At 53.3% G+C, this 10,310-nt stretch overlaps 1 long non-coding RNA gene across 2 annotated transcripts; it reads right to left on the reverse strand.

Annotated features, from left to right (window-relative positions):
• Nucleotides 1-1,280: 1,280 nt before the first annotated feature.
• On the reverse strand, nt 1,281-8,785 carry LOC131901708 (uncharacterized). 2 transcript variants are annotated; one of them, XR_009376849.1, is made up of 5 exons: nt 8,705-8,785; nt 8,118-8,384; nt 4,993-5,071; nt 4,406-4,672; nt 1,281-1,378 (listed from the first exon to the last, which is right to left on the reverse strand). It is a non-coding gene; the product is annotated as an uncharacterized LOC131901708 (long non-coding RNA). The 2 variants fall into 2 exon arrangements; XR_009376848.1 differs by lacking the exon at nt 8,705-8,785 and having other exon boundaries at nt 8,118-8,475.
• Between the last annotated feature and the right edge of the window lie 1,525 nt (nt 8,786-10,310).

Raw genomic sequence — 10,310 nt, forward strand, 5'->3', positions numbered from 1 at the left:
GGTGTGTAGATGGGGGTAACAGACTTTAACTGGTTCCTCCATTGTAACCTCCATGCACTGCACTTCCCTGACACACTGGGCTTTGTGCCAGCCGCTGAAGGCCCTGCCTGAGGGTATGGTGGGGTGCAGGGAGAGAGGGCAGGTGGTGGAGGTTGTCATGGAGGGGGCCAAGTGGGGAGTGTGTGGATGTGGGGGCAGGCTCACTTGAGAGTCTGAGCCACACCCTAAGGAAGTCCTCCACAAACCACATCTGGACTATAGGGGAGGAGCCAAAGAAACATAATAATGGGGTTGGGGTTCAGGGGCAGAGCATCGCCCCCTAGCTGCCAAACCAGGGTATTCTAACAGCTGCATCCCTGCCCTAGCCCAGGCTTCACCCAGACACACAGACACACACAGACACACACACAAACACACACACACGCACACAGACAAACACACACACACACACACACACACACACACACACACACACACAGCAGCTTTCAGAGATCCAGTGGCTGTCTACATGACTCCACCCACCAGGGTGACCAGTACAGCTTCCAGCATGGCCTTGGGTCTGCTGACCCAAGCTTCCAGGTCAAGGTGGCCCGGCAAGAGTGGCCTCCAAGGCTGTACCCGGTTCTTCTAAGGCAGTGGGATGGAAGGTGTTACACCAAGGGAGACGACCACCCAACTCAATGGGACCCTAGGCCCAGCTCGGGCTTCCCACCTTGCAGAAGGCCGCTCCAGGATGGACACAAGGCAAAAGGGCAGGCAGCTGTGTATGCTTGTAAGGGATGCAGAGTCAGCGGCCTTAGTCCCGTGTCCCAAATCCGATGGTCTAATACTAAGATGGGAGAAGAAGGACTTCCTTCCAAAACCTTGGCCTTGGTAGTGATGAGCATTCAGATGGATGCTGCCCCACATCATGCGAAGCAGGGACCATAAGGCCCGGGACATCCACAACCTTGCCTCAACAGGCAGGGTGTCCAGGTCCCTGAGGTGAAGACAAGAACACATCAAAAGAAGAAACATTGCACCCACCTGCCCTCTTGCCCTACCAAACCCTGGGCCCAGGCCCCCAACTTAACCGTCTCCTAGGCAGCACTAGGCAATCATTCTGACCTACGTCCACCTCTGTCACAATCTCTCTCCTCTTCACAGCCCTCCACCTCCCACCCCTAACCTCCCACCTCCAGACCCTACCCTACAACAAATACCAGGCACCACTCAGGAAACTTCTCTTTCCGTTCTCTAACTTCCCCAGGACCCTGTCAGGCATGGAACTCTCTGTATCCTCTGTGGACACCCACCTACCTGTGGCAGGGCCTAGGAACACACAGGACTCGGCTCTCTCAACAGATTCCAAGTGGACCGAGGACAGGTAACATAGAATCTGAGGGACAAGAAGCAATTCTCACTCTTAACACCAGGATGCCTACAGCACACACCCACCCTGTGTGTCCTTATGGATTTCCCTAAACATTCCAGGTGTCCTCACACAAATTTCTCTCCACGGGCCCAGACCCATGGAACAGAAAAAAGTGTCCACAGACAGAGTGGGTCTGCCCACCAGCCTGCATGAAAAAAAAAAAAACAACAACAAACTAGAGAACACCCAACACCCCACAGTCAGATTCTCATTTGCTCTCGCCTTACTTTCTCTCTCTCTCATTTATCTATGCTCCTCTACCGCCACCTCCACCTCTATCTCTGTCTTTCTCTGTCACTCGCTCCTATGTACAGTCCAATCCCTGGTATCCAGGTTAGCTAGGCCATGTTCAGTAGGGAAATGCTTTTCACTCCTCAACAGGAAGCCTTCCTTCAATGAGCACTGAAAGTCTCCAGAGGCTCTCCTCCACACTGCTGACATCTTCCATGATGAAGCCTAGAAGAAAATCACTCTCCCTGCCACCTGGAGACAAGCCTGTCTATGCTCTTCCAAATCTTCCTCTCTACAAAGCTTCCTGGAGACTTTTGCTGTGGCTAAAAAGGGAGCTTCCTGGTGATGGGGGTGGGTGTGGAGGACCTGACTTCATGGACCTGCCTGTCAGGCCACTTTAAAGGACGGTACTGCCACCTTCCCAATGGTTCCTACACAATGCTCTTACCAACCACGCTCTGGCATGCCCCTGAGCCCCAATCCACACACACGAAGCACCACTCCAAACCTTGTACTCACCTGAGCTGGATCTGAAGGATGGAGCCCTAAAAGGCTTCCCTACATGCAAACCTGTCCTTCCTCTACATCCCAGAGCTGACGACCATAACTCGTACATACTGTGCCTCTCAGGCACTGCTATGACTTCTCACAGTACTGGGCCACAATAATCCCAGGTAAACACACACACACACACACACACACACACAGACACACACAGACACACACATACACAAAAGCGCTCCTGCATGCTTAGCAGTTGTAGGACTCCAGATAGTGCCCTCTGTTAATTTCAGAGCCTTCTCTAAGTATTCTTCCTGCTGAGATGATGTCTGGACATGAGAATGCAGGACAAGGGGCTTTTGGACCTTTGATGGTGGGAGTTCTTCCTGGGTTTAATGCAAATGAAGCTAGGCAGGAGAAGACAGGACTATGTGTGTTCTGAATGACACAGAGGAGGCTTGTCAGGGGAAGCACGGGCTGTGAAACCTGGCCACTATGGTACCTAAGTCCTGCCTGGCCTCTTTGTGAGCACCCCTGAGTCCAAACCCTGTTCTGGATGCTTCTACTGGAATTCACCTTGAGCCACCACACTGCCATACTGGGTACGAACAATCAGGTTGGATAGGATGATGATTGGGGAGTTGAGGGTTCCAGATCCCTTACAGGGATCTGGGGATGTGGCTCTGGAGCTGGAACCTTTTCTAACAGGTCCCAGTGCCTAAATTCAACCTGTAGCACAACTCAAGAAAAAATCCAGTTGTAAAAGAAACAAAAGGCAAGCCAGAGAGAAGTCCAGGCAGCCAGAGAGGAGAGGGGATGGCAGGAGGAGATAAATGGATGACAGACATTTGGCCAAGGTGGCTAGCAACCAGGCCTGAGACCCTGAGCAACTCCCAGAGATGCAGGGCAGAGTTTGTGTGGTCTCCGGAAGTGAGCTGTGGATACTGCTAGGGAGGCTCAGACAAAAGCTAGGGGGTCCCGGGGTGGCCTTGTGCACCACCGTAAGGACAGGCGGGCTGGCACGGAGGCAGGAAAAGTTCCACACAAACACCCCCATGCAGCCCAGGCTGCACAATCCCCTGCGGAGAGGTCCTCTCCTGCTCCCAGACATGGCGGCCACAGGACCCGGGAGGCTGTGCTTCCGTGAACCCGAAGCCAGCCACGTGTCGCCCGCCCGGAGCCGGTCATCTGGACCCTGCTTCCTCCTCCAGCTCTCCTGGGTCATGGAGCAGGCCAGAGAACCGCTTTGGTCCTGGGGGACCCAGGCAGGAGCCCGTCCCTAGGTGGCACGCCTCCATTTCCAGGGTAGCACAGGGACCTGCTGGTGGAATTGGCAAACTGAATCCGAGGGATGGCAGCAGGGCACCGAGAATGCCAAGGGCCAAGGGCGAAGGGTGTTCTCTCTCTGCCCTTCACAAAGCAAAAAAAAAAAAAAGCCAAAGCTCCAAGATGGAGGACAAGCATCTAGGCTAGGACTGGACAGACATGCCACTCTAGGGCTGCTGCTAGGGATTCAGTGGTGTGCAGAAGGTGAGGGTGTGGTGTGTAGATGGGGGTAACAGACTTTAACTGGTTCCTCCATTGTAACCTCCATGCACTGCACTTCCCTGACACACTGGGCTTTGTGCCAGCCGCTGAAGGCCCTGCCTGAGGGTATGGTGGGGTGCAGGGAGAGAGGGCAGGTGGTGGAGGTTGTCATGGAGGGGGCCAAGTGGGGAGTGTGTGGATGTGGGGGCAGGCTCACTTGAGAGTCTGAGCCACACCCTAAGGAAGTCCTCCACAAACCACATATGGACTATAGGGGAGGAGCCAAAGAAACATAATAATGGGTTTGGGGTTCAGGGGCAGAGCATCGCCCCCTAGCTGCCAAACCAGGGTATTCTAACAGCTGCATCCCTGCCCTAGCCCTGCCTTCACCCCAGACACACAGACACACACAGACACACACAGACACACACACACACACACACACACACAAACACACACACACACACACACACACACACACACACACACACACACACAGCAGCTTTCAGAGATCCAGTGGCTGTCTACATGACTCCACCCACCAGGGTGACCAGTACAGCTTCCAGCATGGCCTTGGGTCTGCTGACCCAAGCTTCCAGGTCATGGTGGCCCGGCAAGAGGGCCCTCCAAGGCTGTACCCGGTTCTTCTAAGGCAGTGGGATGGAAGGTGTTACACCAAGGGAGACGACCACCCAACTCAATGGGACCCTAGACCCAGCTCAGGCTTCCCACCTTGCAGAAGGCCGCTCCAGGATGGACACAAGGCAAAAGGGCAGGCAGCTGTGTATGCTTGTAAGGGATGCAGAGTCAGCGGCCTTAGTCCCGTGTCCCAAATCCGATGGTCTAATACTAAGATGGGAGAAGAAGGACTTCCTTCCAAAACCTTGGCCTTGGTAGTGATGAGCGTTCAGATGGATGCTGCCCCACATCATGCGAAGCAGGGACCATAAGGCCCGGGACATCCACAACCTTGCCTCAACAGGCAGGGCGTCCAGGTCCCTGAGGTGAAGACAAGAACACATCAAAAGAAGAAACATTGCACCCACCTGCCCTCTTGCCCTACCAAACCCTGGGCACAGGCCCCCACCTTAACCGTCTCCTAGGCAGCACCAGGCAACCATTCTGACCTACGTCCACCTCTGTCACAATCTCTCTCCTCTTCACAGCCCTCCACCTCCCACCCCTAACCTCCCACCTCCGGACCCTACCCTACACCAAATACCAGGCACCACTCAGGAAACTTCTCTTTCCATTCTTTAACTCCCCCAAGACCCTGTCAGGCATGGAACTCTCTGTATCCTCTGTGGACACCCACCTACCTGTGGCAGGGCCTAGGAACACACAGGACTCGGCTCTCTCAAGAGATTCCAAGTGGACCGAGGACAGGTAACATAGAATCTGAGGGACAAGAAGCAATTCTCACTATTAACACCAGGATGCCTACAGCACACACCACCCTGTGTGTCCTTATGGATTTCCCTAAACATTCCAGGTGTCCTCACACAAATTTCTCTCCACGGGCCCAGACCCATGGAACAGAAAAAAGTGTCCACAGACAGAGTGGGTCTGCCCACCAGCCTGCATGAAAAAAAAAAAAACAACAACAACAAACTAGAGAACGCCCAACACCCCACAGTCAGATTCTCATTTGCTCTCGCCTTACTTTCTTCTCTCTCATTTATCTATGCTCCTCTACCTCCACCTCCACCTCTATGTCTTTCTCTGTCCCTCGCTCCTATGTACAGTCCCATCCCTGGTATCCAGGTTAGCTAGGCCATGTTCAGTAGGGAAATGCTTTTCACTCCTCAACAGGAAGCCTACCTTCAATGAGCTCTGAAAGTCTCCAGAGGCTCTCCTCCACACTGCTGACATCTTCCATGATGAAGCCTAGAAAAAAATCACTCTCCCTGCCACCTGGAGACAAGCCTGTCTATGTTCTTCCAAATCTCCCTCTCTACAAAGCTTCCTGGAGACTTTTGCTGTGGCTAAAAAGGGAGCTTCCTGGTGATGGGGGTGGGTGTGGAGGACCTGACTTCATGGACCTGCCTGTCAGGCCACTTTAAAGGACGGTACTGCCACCTTCCCAATGGTTCCTACACAATGCTCTTACCAACCACGCTCTGGCATGCCCCTGAGCCCCAATCCACACACACGAAGCACCACTCCAAACCTTGTACTCACCTGAGCTGGATCTGAAGGATGGAGCCCTAAAAGGCTTCCCTACATGCAAACCTGTCCTTCCTCTACATCCCAGAGCTGACGACCATAACTCGTACATACTGTGCCTCTCAGGCACTGCTATGACTTCTCACAGTACTGGGCCACAATAATCCCAGGTAAACACACACACACACACACACACACACACACACACACACACACACACTCACACACATTCACACACACACATACACAAAAGCGCTCCTGCATGCTTAGCAGTTGTAGGACTCCAGATAGTGCCCTCTGTTAATTTCAGAGCCTTCTCTAAGTATTCTTCCTGCTGAGATGATGTCTGGACATGAGAATGCAGGACAAGGGGCTTTTGGACCTTTGATGGTGGGAGTTCTTCCTGGGTTTAATGCAAATGAAGCTAGGCAGGAGAAGACAGGACTATGTGTGTTCTGAATGACACAGAGGAGGCTTGTCAGGGGAAGCACGGGCTGTGAAACCTGGCCACTATGGTACCTAAGTCCTGCCTGGCCTCTTTGTGAGCACCCCTGAGTCCAAACCCTGTTCTGGATGCTTCTACTGGAATTCACCTTGAGCCACCACACTGCCATACTGGGTACGAACAATCAGGTTGGATAGGATGATGATTGGGGAGTTGAGGGTTCCAGATCCCTTACAGGGATCTGGGGATGTGGCTCTGGAGCTGGAACCTTTTCTAACAGGTCCCAGTGCCTAAATTCAACCTGTAGCACAACTCAAGAAAAAATCCAGTTGTAAAAGAAACAAAAGGCAAGCCAGAGAGAAGTCCAGGCAGCCAGAGAGGAGAGGGGATGGCAGGAGGAGATAAATGGATGACAGACATTTGGCCAAGGTGGCTAGCAACCAGGCCTGAGACCCTGAGCAACTCCCAGAGATGCAGGGCAGAGTTTGTGTGGTCTCCGGAAGTGAGCTGTGGATACTGCTAGGGAGGCTCAGACAAAAGCTAGGGGGTCCCGGGGTGGCCTTGTGCACCACCGTAAGGACAGGCGGGCTGGCACGGAGGCAGGAAAAGTTTCACACAAACACCCCCATGCAGCCCAGGCTGCACAATCCCCTGCGGAGAGGTCCTCTCCTGCTCCCAGACATGGCGGCCACAGGACCCGGGAGGCTGTGCTTCCGTGAACCCGAAGCCAGCCACGTGTCGCCCGCCCGGAGCCGGTCATCTGGACCCTGCTTCCTCCTCCAGCTCTCCTGGGTCATGGAGCGGGCCAGAGAACCGCTTTGGTCCTGGGGGACCCAGGCAGGAGCCCTTCCCTAGGCGGCACGCCTCCATTTCCAGGGTAGCACAGGGACCTGCTGGTGGAATTGGCAAACTGAATCCGAGGGATGGCAGCAGGGCACCGAGAATGCCAAGGGCCAAGGGTGAAGGGTGCTCTCTCTCCGCCCTTCACAAAGCAAAAAAAAAAAAAAAAAAAAAAAGCCAAAGCTCCAAGATGGAGGACAACCATCTAGGCTAGGACTGGACAGACATGCCACTCTAGGGCTGCTGCTAGGGATTCAGTGGTGTGCAGAAGGTGAGGGTGTGGTGTGTAGATGGGGGTAACAGACTTTAACTGGTTCCTCCATTGTAACCTCCATGCACTGCACTTCCCTGACACACTGGGCTTTGTGCCAGCCGCTGAAGGCCCTGCCTGAGGGTATGGTGGGGTGCAGGGAGAGAGGGCAGGTGGTGCAGCGTGTCATGGAGGGGGCCGAAAGGGGAGTGTGTGGATGTGGGGGCAGGCTCACTTGAGAGTCTGAGCCACACCCTAAGGAAGTCCTCCACAAACCACATCTGGACTATAGGGGAGGAGCCAAAGAAACATAATAATGGGTTTGGGTTTCAGGGGCAGAGCATCGCCCCTAGCTGCCAAACCAGGGTATTGTAACAGCTGCATCCCTGCACTAGCCCAGCCTTCACCCCAGACACACAGACACACATACAGACACATACACACACACAGACACAAACACAGACACACACACACACACACACACACACACACACACACACACACACACAGCAGCTTTCAGAGATCCAGTGGCTGTCTACATGACTCCACCCACCAGGGTGACTAGTACAGCTTCCAGCATGGCCTTGGGTCTGCTGACCCAAACTTCCAGGTCAAGGTGGCCCGGCAAGAGGGGCCTCCAAGGCTGTACCCGGTTCTTCTAAGGCAGTGGGATGGAAGGTGTTATACCAAGGGAGACGACCACCCAACTCAATGGGACCCTAGACCCAGCTCGGGCTTCCCACCTTGCAGAAGGCCGCTCCAGGATGGACACAAGGCAAAAGGGCAGGCAGCTGTGTATGCTTGTAAGAGATGCAGAGTCAGCGGCCTTAGTCCCGTGTCCCAAATCCGATGGTCTAATACTAAGATGGGAGAAGAAGGACTTCCTTCCAAAACCTTGGCCTTGGTAGTGATGAGCGTTCAGATGGATGCTGCCCCACATCATGCGAAGCAGGGACCATAAGGCCCGGGACATCCACAACCTTGCCTCAACAGGCAGGGCGTCCAGGTCCCTGAGGTGAAGACAAGAACACATCAAAAGAAGAAACATTGCACCCACCTGCCCTCTTGCCCTACCAAACCCTGGGCCCAGGCCCCCACCTTAACCGTCTCCTAGGCAGCACCAGGCAACCATTCTGACCTACGTCCACCTCTGTCACAATCTCTCTCCTCTGCACAGCCCTCCACCTCCCACCCCTAACCTCCCACCTCCCGACCCTACCCTACACCAAATACCAGGCACCACTCAGGAAACTTCTCTTTCCGTTCTCTAACTTCCCCAAGACCCTGTCAGGCATGGAACTCTCTGTATCCTCTGTGGACACCCACCTACCTGTGGCAGGGCCTAGGAACACACAGGACTCGGCTCTCTCAACAGATTCCAAGTGGACCGAGGACAGGTAATATAGAATCTGAGGGACAAGAAGCAATTCTCACTCTTAACACCAGGATGCCTACAGCACACACCACCCTGTGTGTCCTTATGGATTTCCCTAAACATTCCAGGTGTCCTCACACAAATTTCTCTCCACGGGCCCAGACCCATGGAACAGAAAAAAGTGTCCACAGACAGAGTGGGTCTGCCCACCAGCCTGCATGAAAAAAAAAAAAAAAAAAAAACACCAACAAACTCGAGAACACCCAACACCCCACAGGCAGATTCTCATTTGCTCTCGCCTTACTTTCTCTCTCTCTCATTTATCTATGCTCCTCTACCTCCACCTCCACCTCTATCTCTGTCTTTCTCTGTCCCTCGCTCCTATGTACAGTCCCATGCCTGGTATCCAGGTTAGCTAGGCCATGTTCAGTAGGGAAATGCTTTTCACTCCTCAACAGGAAGCCTTCCTTCAATGAGCACTGAAAGTCTCCAGAGGCTCTCCTCCACACTGCTGACATCTTCCATGATGAAGCCTAGAAGAAAATCACTCTCCCTGCCACCTGGAGACAAGCCTGTCTATGCTCTTCCAAATCTCCCTCTCTACAAAGTTTCCTGGAGACTTTTGCTGTGGCTAAAAAGGGAGATTCCTGGTGATGGGGGTGGGTGTGGAGGACCTGACTTCATGGACCTGCCTGTCAGGCCACTTTAAAGGACGGTACTGCCACCTTCCCAATGGTTCCTACACAATGCTCTTACCAACCACGCTCTGGCATGCCCCTGAGCCTTAATCCACACACACGAAGCACCACTCCAAAACTTGTATTCACCTGAGCTGGATATGAAGGATGGAGCCCTAAAAGGCTTCCCTACATGCAAACCTGTCCTTCCTCTACATCCCAGAGCTGACGACCATAACTCGTACATGCTGTGCCTCTCAGGCACTGCTATGACTTCTCACAGTACTGGGCCACAATAATCCCAGGTATAAACACACAAACACACACACACACACACACACATACACAAAAGCGTTCCTGCATGCTTAGCAGTTGTAGGACTCCAGATAGTGCCCTCTGTTAATTTCAGAGCCTTCTCTAAGTATTCTTCCTGCTGAGATGATGTCTGGACATGAGAATGCAGCACAAGGGGCTTTTGGACCTTTGATGGTGGGAGTTCTTCCTGGGTTTAATGCAAATGAAGCTAGACAGGAGAAGACAGGACTATGTGTGTCCTGAATGACACAGAGGAGGCTTGTCAGGGGAAGCACGGGCTGTGAAACCTGGCCACTATGGAACCTAAGTCCTGCCTGGCCTCTTTGTGAGCACCCCTGAGTCCAAACACTGTTCTGGATGCTTCTACTGGAATTCACCTTGAGCCACCACACTGCCATACTGGGTACGAACAATCAGGTTGGATAGGATGATGATTGGGGGGTTGAGGGTTCCAGATCCCTTACAGGGATCTGGGGATGTGGCTCTGGAGCTGGAACCTTTTCTAACAGGTCCCAGTGCCTAAATTCAACCTGTAGCACAACTCAAGAGAAAATCCAGTTGTAAAAGAA

This window comes from Peromyscus eremicus, unplaced genomic scaffold (assembly GCF_949786415.1).
Source record: "Peromyscus eremicus unplaced genomic scaffold, PerEre_H2_v1 PerEre#2#unplaced_227, whole genome shotgun sequence".
In the NCBI taxonomy this organism is placed as follows: Eukaryota; Metazoa; Chordata; class Mammalia; order Rodentia; family Cricetidae; genus Peromyscus; species Peromyscus eremicus.